An 11,659-nucleotide genomic window follows, 5' to 3' on the forward strand; every position below is an offset into this window, starting at 1 on the left:
GAGTCAAAATCAGGGACAGTCAAGAGTTGTAGTGAATGTACACATTTAGCCTTTTGCAAAGGCCTTTGCAGTATCTGGTTTTGACTGTAGTCAGACAAGCTTGGTTGACACATTGAGTTTTCACAGTTGTTTCTACTGAGTTAGTCTGACTGTACTTTCTGAGGTCAGATATGGTGCAGAAGGCGTTACATTATCCTAGCTCAAAACAAACAGAATTTTTCTTTAAGATGAAGACTGCTTTCTTGGTTGATGTTAATTTTTGATAATAACATTTTACTATAACACGTTTTATTGAGAAGATTTGTGGTAATAATCAGCGGTGATGTGTGGTAATTTGGAGTTTATTCTGAAGCATTTGATACAGCAAGTGTTCCTTTTACTAGAATGTCACTACTGGATAATGAAATATGCCAGTTATATTTGTATATCTATTTTGTATGGTCACTTAGGTTCATAGGTATTTACTGGGCTAACAACCATGAGGACCTTTTTAATCCTAGCCATGCATCCCAAATCTCTGACAAGTTCAGATACCTTTGATAAGTGTAAGCAGGGTTTGGGGGATGAAACATTTACGAGTAGAGGTCTGGGAAATTAACCGTTTACATGTTGCCTGTGTCCATTAGAGACATAGGTGCCAAACCAGGGATGAATTTCCTGTTCCCCATCCAATTGTCCAAGTTGCACTTGAACTGGGTTAGGGAGAAACTCTGCTTCACATGGAATGGGAGCCTGTTCCACAGATGGGGTAGTCTCTAGGATACACACCTGTCTCTCCAGCAGGTCCTATTTATATCACAGGCAAGGTTTAAGTCTTTAGAACAGGTAATTCTGGTGCTGTTTTTTTATGGATATGCAGGAGATCCATCAGAGTGGAGTCTGGCAATGCCCTGTATGCCAGGCATAGCTCTCTCCTCAAAAGCCTGTAGGAGACAGAATACAGAGATAGGGCCTTGAGGCGGTCTGCATAGGACATTTTACTTACGCCCTGTATTCTTTTAGTGAGGAACCTCTGTGGACATTCCAATTGTTGGATATGCCTGGTTTGGTACATACCAAAGGGGGCATTGTACTCAATGATAGGTCTAAGGAATGCTGAATACAGTGGAACAATGACTTCCTTGGACTTAGATGCCATACCTTTGTTTATAAGTTGCACAATATAGAATGATTTCCTCACAACTGTAGACAAATGATGGTCAAAGGCTAGATTACTATCTATGTGTGTCCCTAAGTCTCTGACTACTGATAGTTACCAGGGGTGAATGACTTCCTGAAAGATACTATTATGCATTTCTTGGCATTTCGTTTTAGTCCATGTCTCTGACACCAGTTACTTGTCTGTGTCAGCCCCTCATGGAGAACATTTGTGTTGTTGTGTGATTCAATGACAGCTCCTAATTTGCAATTATCTGCAAATTTAGTCAGCCAGAGATCATTGACATTGGCCTTGACTTCAGAGAAGTAAATGCCAAAAAGGAGCGGTTGAAGAACTGATCCCTGAGGAACTCCAATTGTGATTGGCCTCTTTGTAGAGGTGGACTCCCCAATTCTAACTTCCTGGGTCCTGTCTGTGAGCTAGTTGGCTATCCACTGGGTGGCATACGAGTTTGTACCTTACCTCTTGAGTTTATCAGCAATGCCCAAGTGGGGTATTGTGTCAAATGCCTTGGCCAGATTAAGGTAGGCAGTGTGAACGATTTTGCCTTCAACCATTGCTTTGGTGACCTTCTCAAGGAAGTCCACCAGTTTAAGTAGGCATGATCTGCCCTTTACAAAAACAAACTGTGATGGGTCCAGTGTCTGGAGGTTTACAATATCACTACTGATCATTTCCATAATAATTCTTTCCATGGCTTTACATATAAGACTAGTGAGACTTATGGGTCTTTAGTTCCCAGGGTCTGTAGATGGCCCAACTTTCTGCAGAGGGATGACTTTTGCTGTTCTCCATTCATGAGGCATGAAGCCTTTTTGAAGGCTACAGTTAAATAGTAATTCCAAAGGCCCTGATAGGTCATGTTTCATGCTATTTAGAAGGCATCCTGGGATATTGTCTGGTCTTATTGATGCAGGGTTCTTGGCCTTAGAGAGAGCATTAAGGACCTGTTCCCTAGAGATAGCAGGGGTAGTTATATTTGATGGTATTTCCTGAGGGAAGGCTGATGGGGAGAGAGGAGTTAAGTTGGAGCTGAATAGGTTTGCTATATCTTTTGGCTCAGTATAGGTGGCTCCATTTGCAATGAGCTCTGCACATAACTGTCTATTGCCTTTGAGAATGCGGACGTAGCTAAAGAATGGCTTCAGGTTGTTATTGGCCTGGGAGGCCAAATTAACCTCAAATTTGGTTTTGGTAAACTTTATTTGTCCTCTGAGTTGTTTGTTTAATTTGATGAGAGTGCTTTTATCCTGCTGGATGCTGCACCTCCTAATTTTACCATGATTTTCTTCCTTCTGTTACACAGCCTACTGATTTTGGGATTCCACCAGGGTGGCTTGTTTCTTGAGTTAGTTCTGTACTTCTTCCTGGTGGCTACAACTGCCTCTATGCAGCTATTAATATGCTTGTATAGGGTTTCTGTGAGCAGCTCTGCATAGACAGCAGTGTTCTCAAGGTTTATGGGGGTTTGAAATTTTGCCAGGTTATCACTAAATAGCAGGAGGTTTTGCTTCCAAAGTTTTCAGAACTAAGTATAAACTTAAAGAGATACATATTTCACAAAGCATTCATTGCACTGGGCAATGCAATTCTATGTAGCTTAATAAAAAAATGTTTCCTTTAGATACTTTCTTGATTCATTGTACTTTTGCTGCTGCAATAAATAACTGCATGTGGACTGTAAATCAAGATGTTTGATTCTGAGTGTGACATGACAAATGGGGTGGGGTTACCAACATAAATAGGTGTGGCCGAAGCACAGAGGGGGCAGGGATTCCTTGTCAAATAGCATGAAGAAAAGTTGGCAGCCCTATGTTTTAGACTGGTTATTTATTAAACCAAGTTCTCTGTCTAGCCTAGCTTAGGCATACGGATACAATTTCCTCTAAATGAATGGAAGAACACTGTAGAGAATAGCATGAAACCTTCTATAAAAAACATAGATTGTAGTTACAAAGATATAAAATATGCACATTTTACCAAGCTAAATGCAGAGTTGTGCATAACTATAATGTGACCCCAGGCTAACAACAGATTGTCAGGTCTCTGTAACTTGAGCAAAACATAAGCAGTATCAGAGGATCAATACAAATGGAGCTTATTCAAATTTGCTTCTGTTTTATTAACTCACAGAATCTACTTCATGCTTTTATTCACTGGTATTAAATTCAGAATTAAATACTCTATGTGAGATGAGCAATTGTTATAATTTCTTTAGCTAAAACAGAGTGACCCAGATTCAGCTCACTGTGGCAGGTATCTAGTTTAGAAAATCAACGTTTCACAACATTGTACTTCATCTGGTCAGTACCATATGATAAACATTCTAAAAAGTCAAACTGTACTGAGATTACAGAACAGTGGGGATCAGAGAATTTGCCCTTTCCTCTATGGTAGGGAGATCTCATATTTGGTATACATAATTGTCAGAGTGTGGAGGGGCACACCCCACAAATGGGAAGTGCAAGGGGATTGTATCCCTGCAAAAGCACTGATAGTTTCTATTTCAGCATTTCAGAATGCCAATCATATGGTCTCAACACATTCAACATTCTAAAATGTCAGTCTTCTAAATTAGACCTGACCAGTTGTATGTATGTTAAAATCAAGTTTTGCTGACAGATATTTACTTGACTGATGCCAAATAAATGCCATTTTTCAGAGATTTCATCTCTGAGGACTTGTGCTTATCCCACTGATACATTAACTCCAGAGTGTATTATAGTTGTGTAATTATGTTGGGGCATTGGGTATTTCCTCCTTCGTGAGTGGCATGAGAGCTTTCTTCCCCAACAGACAAAAGTTCCACTGGTGGTTGTGATTTTTTTTTCAGTTTTATAAGACACAAAAATATTTAAACAAATGTAGCACATCTTGCGTGCAGCCAGTTTGTTCTTTTCAAATCCCATTTATAATAGATCTACAATTTTTCATCTGGAAGCCTTATTCTGTTTATGAATATGTTATGTCCTTCTGGCAGGGTCTATATCTGTGCATAAAATGTCAACTGTCATCCCCAATGGCAGGTCCATAAAGAGATAGCACTTTCAAACTGGATTGCTCTTCTCCTTAATACTTCTTAATACTTCCTTTTGCAGGGGGTGCAACCCCCCTGCACCCCATCCATGTGGGGGACAAGCCCCCCCACACCCCTGAACGTATATATACCAAGTCCAAGATCGCCATACCTCAGAGAAAAGGGAATATTCCAACAAATGGCATCTCAGACTTAGTACTTGTCTGTTCTTTTGGCCATTCAGCCTCCATATTTCAGGACTCACTCTAGCGGGTCCCAGCATTTCAAATGGTTACCTTCAGATTTCATCTGTTCATCAGATGAGTCCATAGAGCAAGACTTTATGTTGAGGGACAGCCTAGGCCAGCCAGAATCATTAACTTTTTCAGTAAAAACTGCCACACTGAAGTCACCTTTGGAAAAAAGGGAAAAAAAAAAAACTTGAATCTGATGTCTTCCTCCATCATTTGAAACACAGTGCTGCTATGACCACACTCCCCAGCCTGGTCATTTATGTCACTGCCTGTTTTCCACAAGTACATTAGTGCTTTAAGCAGGAGGTCTACAGTTCAATTCCTCCTACAACCATACATTTATTTTATGTCCTAGAGTTCTCTAGCTGTCCTATAGGTTATGAAACTATGCAAAGGTAAGGTTTTACCATGTACTGCAGTGGCTGCTTAAGCAAAATGGTTCTGCTATTTAAACATACTTCCAAAGACTGGCATAGCAGTTTTCCATTTAATTGCTGTATGGTGCATTTCAATATGTAGAATAATACATGTTCAGTGGTGTACAAAAAGACTAAGTTGGTGTAAAGTGGTACAGAGAATAGTAGAGAACCCATCACAATCTTTGTTCTCACTGTATCTCTGACATGAATGAAAAGAGAGGTAGGACGCAGCCATACATGAGCTATACTGCACAGCAAGTTGTGTTTTTTAAATGTAAGTGGGATATTATCACAAATGAATGCATCAGTTCTGACCACGTTTCTTGTTATATTTTTTTTTATCATGAATGAAAAGCCCATCTAAAGAAGAGGAGTGATATTGTGCAGCTGTGGAAGTAGCAGTCTCATGGGATTGGAATGGAGCCAGTGTTTTTCACCATATCACTACCATTGTCAGTACTGGGAATGACAATGCTATCCTTCTGTAGCCCAGGTACTGAGATGGCTGTGCAATAGCTTGTCATATGTTATTGGTCAGTCAAGCAGCCTAATCAAAAGTGTAATCTTTCTGCAATGCTCATATAATACATCCTAAATTGAAGGTGAGTCATTGAATTTAACAGATCTAAGTCAACCTTCTTTTACAAGTTTTAATTCCTATAATTTCTGTCTTTCTCTGACAAAAACAAAAAACAAAAAAAGTTGTACACAGACAATGCAGTACCATATTTAAGTATTGATCCATCAACTTAACTAAGCAGGACTACAACACCATTCATGAGTAATGCACTCACTAATACATACAGAAAGTACAGTTCACTGGGTATGTGAACAATAACCATACATCCATCTGAGTAGTAAATCATAACATCTAGCCAACTCTGTTGACATAGAGGAATAAAGCCCTGATTACTGACTCAAACAGTCCAAGTTCAGTTGCATGCTTGGTACTTGGTGGACTGGTTTAGGGGAGGAGGGGAGTGCCATGGCTTTGATGGTTTGCCTTTCTTTGGGAAGAGAGCACAGGAACACTTGTTCAGGACACAAATTCCCCATGGCTGAATCTCTGATGGAGATAAGAAAAAGTACAGTTTTGTACCTACCATAAATGTAGATGTTCGAGGATCCACATTGCTGCAGTCCTAACTATTGGGGTAGTCCGCTGTCCAGTCGGCCCGAATACCAAAGTATATGGCTGACGTCGGTCAGGGCGCATTAGACTGACGTCAGTACGTCAGGGTACTAATGCGCATGACCGGCGTCATATCCTCAGTCTTTTCTTGCCCCAGATGTCAGAAGACCCTGAAAAGATAAGGCCAAAACCAAAAACTCCAAACATACCTGCACCAAAAATATGTACAATATATACAAAATTACCAGAATATAACCACACCTACACAACCACCCCTAAACACAGAGGGGAAGGAGGGAGGGATTGGACTGCAGCAATGTGGATCCTCGAACATCTACATTTATGGTAGGTACAAAACTGTACTATGTTCTTCATTCCACATTGCTGCAGTCCTAACTATTGGGTAGAATCCCAAAGCAGAGGTAAGGGAGGCTGGCAAATCATAAGGAAGCAGGAACTGACAACATGCCTTGCAAAATAGCTGTGGCAAAACCAGCCCTAGACTTAGAGTAGAGAGGAAGGTGATAATGCTTAGAGAAAGTATGCACTGAACTCCAAGTAGCTGCCTCCAAAATATCCTTAGTTGCCACCCCCTTAGAAATGCTGTTGAAGTGGCAGTAGCCCTAGTGGAATGAGGCCTAATCCCAGCTGGAATCTCCTTGCCATGATGGGAATAACAAAATGCAATGCAAAACCCAATCCACCTAGAAATAGTTTGTTTTGACACAGGCTTGCCCTGCGAACTCAAAGCAAAAGAAACAAACAACTGCTGAGACTGCCTAAAATCCTTAGTCCTGCTCAAATAATAACGCAATTGCCTGTGTACATCTAAAGTGTGCAAAATCTTTTCCCCTTTATTTTGGGGATCTGCATAAAAAGTAGGCAAATGAATAGTTTGGTTTAAAGCCACACTAGAAACCACCTTAGGCATAAAGGAAGGATTAGTACGTAAAGATACCCTGTCCTTATGAAAAATCAAAAAAGGCTCTACCGCCATAAGGGCCTGCAACTCAGAAACCCTTCTTGCAGAAGTAATGGCCAACAAAAAAGCAGTCTTCCATGACAAGTATTTCAATTCAGCAGTAGCCGCAGGCTCAAAAGGTTGTAGAGTAAGTTTCTCCAACACAAAATTGAGATCCCAAGCAGGAGTAGGAGCTCTACGTGGGGTCTTATATTCTTTGCCCCTCTAAGAAATTGCTTGAACAAAGGATGCGAAAACAATGGTGGGTCACAATCATAGTGAGCTGAAATTGCTGCAGCATGAATCTTAATGGAAGAGAAAGACAAACCTTTGTCCAATAACTCAGTAAGATATTGAAGAGCCACACTCAAATTAGGCTCAGAAATCTCCAAATTGTTTGCTGCACTCCAAAATAAAAAATCTCTTCCATTTTTCTGCGTACACTTTCCTTGTACTAGGTCTTCTGGCTTCCATAATCACATTTAAAACTTGTTGAGGAAGTTGAGACCTGCTGTCTTTCAAAACAGAATATGCCAGGCTGTTAGATGAAGAGAGTGAAGCTTGACATTGAGCAGGTGACCGTCCCTCTGAGACAACAGGTGTGGAATCAAGGGTAAAGGCCATGGAGGCTTCCTTACCAGACTCCTCAGTAATGGGTACCAGTGCTGCCGAGGCCAATCTGGAGCTATTAAAATCATCCTTGGCTTGTCTTGTCTGACCTTTAGAAGCACCTTTGGGAGAAGAGGCAGAGGTGGAAAAGCATACACATGAAGATTTTTCCAACTGAAAGAAAGAGCATCCACTTTCCAAGCTGTGTGATGAAACCTCTTTGTGCAAAACTTTGGCATCTGGTGGTTTAGTGGAGAAGCGAACAGATCTATGTCTGGAGTTCCCCATGACACTGTCAATTTTTGAAATACATGAAGATCCAGTTTCCACTCGTGGGGATCCATGATTTGTCTGCTTAACACATCTGCTAAGGAGTTCTGTGCTCCCGGCAGAAACCTTGCCTGAAGAGTTAGTTGCAAGCTGAGCGCAGTCTCCCATAAAATCATTGCTTGCCTGCACAATGGGTAAGAATGTGTTCCCCTTGTTTGTTGATGTACCACATGACAGTTGTGTTGTCTGTTAGAATCAACACCTGTCCTGGAAGAAGTAACTCCTTGAAAGCCATTAATGCAAACTGGACTGCTAACATCTCTTTCATGTTGATATGTAGATGCTGTAGTCTGGCAGGCCACTTGTCTTGTATCCACTGTCCATTTAGATGAGCTCCCCAAGCAATGTCTGAGGCATCTGTCGTTAGAATCTGACTCGCCTCTGGCCGGGTCACAGAGAGTCCCTTGTTTAGGTGACATTCCTGAGCCCACCACCAAAATTCCTTTTGAATGCAAGGTATTATTTGAATGACAGTGTCCAAATCCTGGCAGTGCTGTGTCCATACATTTTTGAGATACCATTGCAGCTTCCTCATATGCAGTTTGGCATTGGGAAGCACCAGAATACAAGATGCCATGAACCCTAAGGCTTGAAGGACTGTCCTTGCAGTCAGCCCGGACTGAAGAGATAGTTGATGGAAGTAACTGGAAAGATTCTTTTGTTTGTCCGGGGTTAAAAGGCCATCTGGGCTGCTGTATTCAGTCTCACACCCAGAAAGCACATGTCTTGAGAGGGTACTAGACTGGACTTTATTTCGTTCACAGAATACCCTAGGCATCTTAGCACTGCTATGACATATTCCAAATGCTGTAGAAGGTCTTCCTTTTCTTGAGCCAGAATCAGGCAGTCGTCCAAGTAAGGATAGATTTGAATTCCTTTTAGCCTGAAGTAAGCTATCACTGGAGCCAGAACCTTTGTGAATACTCTGGGTGCAGTAGATAAGCCAAAGGGCAATGCAGAGAACTGATAATGAGAATTTCCAGCTCGAAAACGCAGATACTTCCTGCAACTTAGTCTTATAGGCACATGAAGGTAAGCTTCCTTGAGATCTAAAGTTACCATCCAGTGATCTTTGCCCAGCAGAGGTAAAAGCTGTTGTAACGTCAACATTTTGAACTTGGGAATGTCCAGATAAGTGTTGAGGATAGATAAATCCAAAATTGGTCTCCACGTGTTCCCCTTCTTTGGTACTAGGAACAGGCGAGAATAAAATCCTAGGCCCCTTTCTGGCACAGGAACTGGCTGAATGGCCCCTATTTCGAGCAACAGAGAAATTTGCTTGTGAGCCTCTTTTCTTTGTAGAGGAGGAATGTCTGGCATGCCTTTGAAAGGAGGCAAGGTATGGAAATAAAACCTGTAACCATGGTGAATGATATCCAGAACCCATCTGTCATGGGTAATTAAATCCCAATTTTCTTTGAAAAGAGACAGCCTTCCTCCCAAAGGTGCTGCCAGGCGAGAATGTACTGGCAGCTGAAAAGGCAGGTCATTGGGTCTGCTTACGAAAGGACTGACCCCTGCCCTCACCAGAAGTCTGAGCAGGGGAACTCCCTGTCCTAGGCCTAAAAGAACCTTGAGCTCTGCCCCTACCACGTCTAGATCTACCCCTAGACTGGGAATCATAAGCAGGATAAGTCCATCCCTTAGTAGGCCAATTTCTACTAAACTTCGGAGGCTGCACCTGCAAAAAATCCTTAACAGTCTGCATAGACTTAGCCTTGTCCTCCATTTTCTTTAAAACTGCTTCCACAGGCGAACCAAACAACACATCAGACTGTAAAGGAGCATCCAAAATCCTTGTTTTAACATGCTCAGCTAAATTCTGATCTCTCAACCAGGCGTGCCTATGAAGAACAGAACCAGTGGCAGCCACCCTCGAGGAGGCCTGCACAGCATCAAAACCACACTGCAAGGAATGTTTACCCACCTGTTCAGACACATGAACTAAATCCTGCAACTCTTTACACTCAATACCTTCCGCCAGAGCATCCACCTTAGATTTCAATTGTGAAAGGAGATAATTCTGATATTTTAACATGTGAAACTGACAATTCAACGCCCTCATGGCTAAAGTGGAAGAAGTATACACTTTCTTTCCCCATCTATCCAAAGCCCTTGCCTCTTTATCAGGAGGAACAGGATTTTTAACAACAGAGGCATTCACACCTTTAGGCCCCTGAGAGACAGTTTCCGGGTCTGCCCTAGGACTCTTAAGAAGATACTTATGAGCTTCAGGCACCCTATAGTACCTATCCGGTTTAACTGGGGCAGGAGGCAGAGAATCAGGATTCAAGGAAGCCTCTGCAAAAACATCTTCCACCACATTCAGAACAGGAGGTATAGCTAAAGGCCTATGCTGCGGTAAACACAAGAATTCCCTAAGCCTCTTTCTGGAATCAGAGAAATCTTGACCTTCCCATTTAAAATGCTCCCTCATGGAATGCAGAGTCTCTGAAAATGAAAAATCCTCAGGAGGAGAAGCTGAAGGAGTAGAATCATCCACATCAGAATCAGAATAAGGAGGATACTCCTGCAAGTCTTCAGTCAAGACTCAGAAGCCTCGAACATTGCTCAAAACTCTCAAACTCAGGTTCCACCCTAGGCCTCTTATCAGGAGGGGCATAGAACCTCTAATCATAGTAATCAAATCCTCTGCCATTTTAAGCATATGTTTCTTAGGTAAAGACCCTGAAGCACTAGGAGAAACCCCCACTGAAGCTAAACTTGGCCTGCCTCTCAAGGAAGCCTTGGAAACAGAAGGGGAGGCTCTAACCGCCTTAGGAAGAGAGGGAAGAACAGCCACCTGAGAAGCCCCCTCAGCCTGGCCTACTTCCTGAGAGGATACATCCTGTAACAGTAAAGTCTCTCCCTGAGACTCCAAAGAAACTCCTGGCAGAACCTCCGGCTCCACTGAGCCTTCTAAAGAACCGACGTCTGGGACTGTCGGTTCTTCCACTCTAGGCTTTGCTGCTTTGTCCTTGCGCTTTTTGGCCAAAGCGGGCGTCGGAGCATCAGACGGCATTTTATTATTACAACGCTTCCCAAAAACTAACCTAGCACAGTCTAACCTTCTCTTAATAGTGCGTTTGTTAAATCTAGCACAAGAGCGGCATCCAACAACGTCGTGCTCAGGCCCTAAACAAGGTATACACAAAGTATGGTAATCCCTATGAGGTATCTGTTTCCCACAAGAAATACAGTTATTCACTTTTTCTGACATCCGGTTAAATACTGAGGCAAGAAAAAACCAAAATATTCCCCAACGGGGTACTTAGCCAACTTTGATTCGGTCTGAAACTCTGACTTCAGAAACTTTCAGAACGCCAACCTGCACTCGCAAAATTGCTTCTGCATCGGACCATGCGGCAAAAAAGACTGAGGATATGACGTCGGTCATGCGCATTAGTACCCTGACGTACTGACGTCAGTCTAATGCGCCCTGACCGACGTCAGCCATATACTTTGGTATTCGGGCCGACTGGACAGCGGACTACCCCAATAGTTAGGACTGCAGCAATGTGGAATGAAGAACATCTTGTGTGAGTTCTGGTTTTAAAGGAGACAGGGATATCCTGACATTTGCAGAAGCAAGTGTCATGTACCCACTGATGCCCATTGCATGTCAAACCCTGGGCATGTGTTGTGGAGTTAATGCCATATAAAAATGAAGAGCCCCTAATTGCTGCCAGAACAATGGCCCATTTCAGGCAGTCCTTGCCTTGGTGTATGGGAAATGAATGCACCAGATCATGAGTGAGAGAGGGCCTGATGGTCAGCAC

This window comes from Protopterus annectens, chromosome 12.part0 (assembly GCF_019279795.1).
Source record: "Protopterus annectens isolate FY-2018-M chromosome 12.part0, PAN1.0, whole genome shotgun sequence".
Lineage (NCBI taxonomy): Eukaryota > Metazoa > Chordata > Ceratodontiformes > Protopteridae > Protopterus > Protopterus annectens.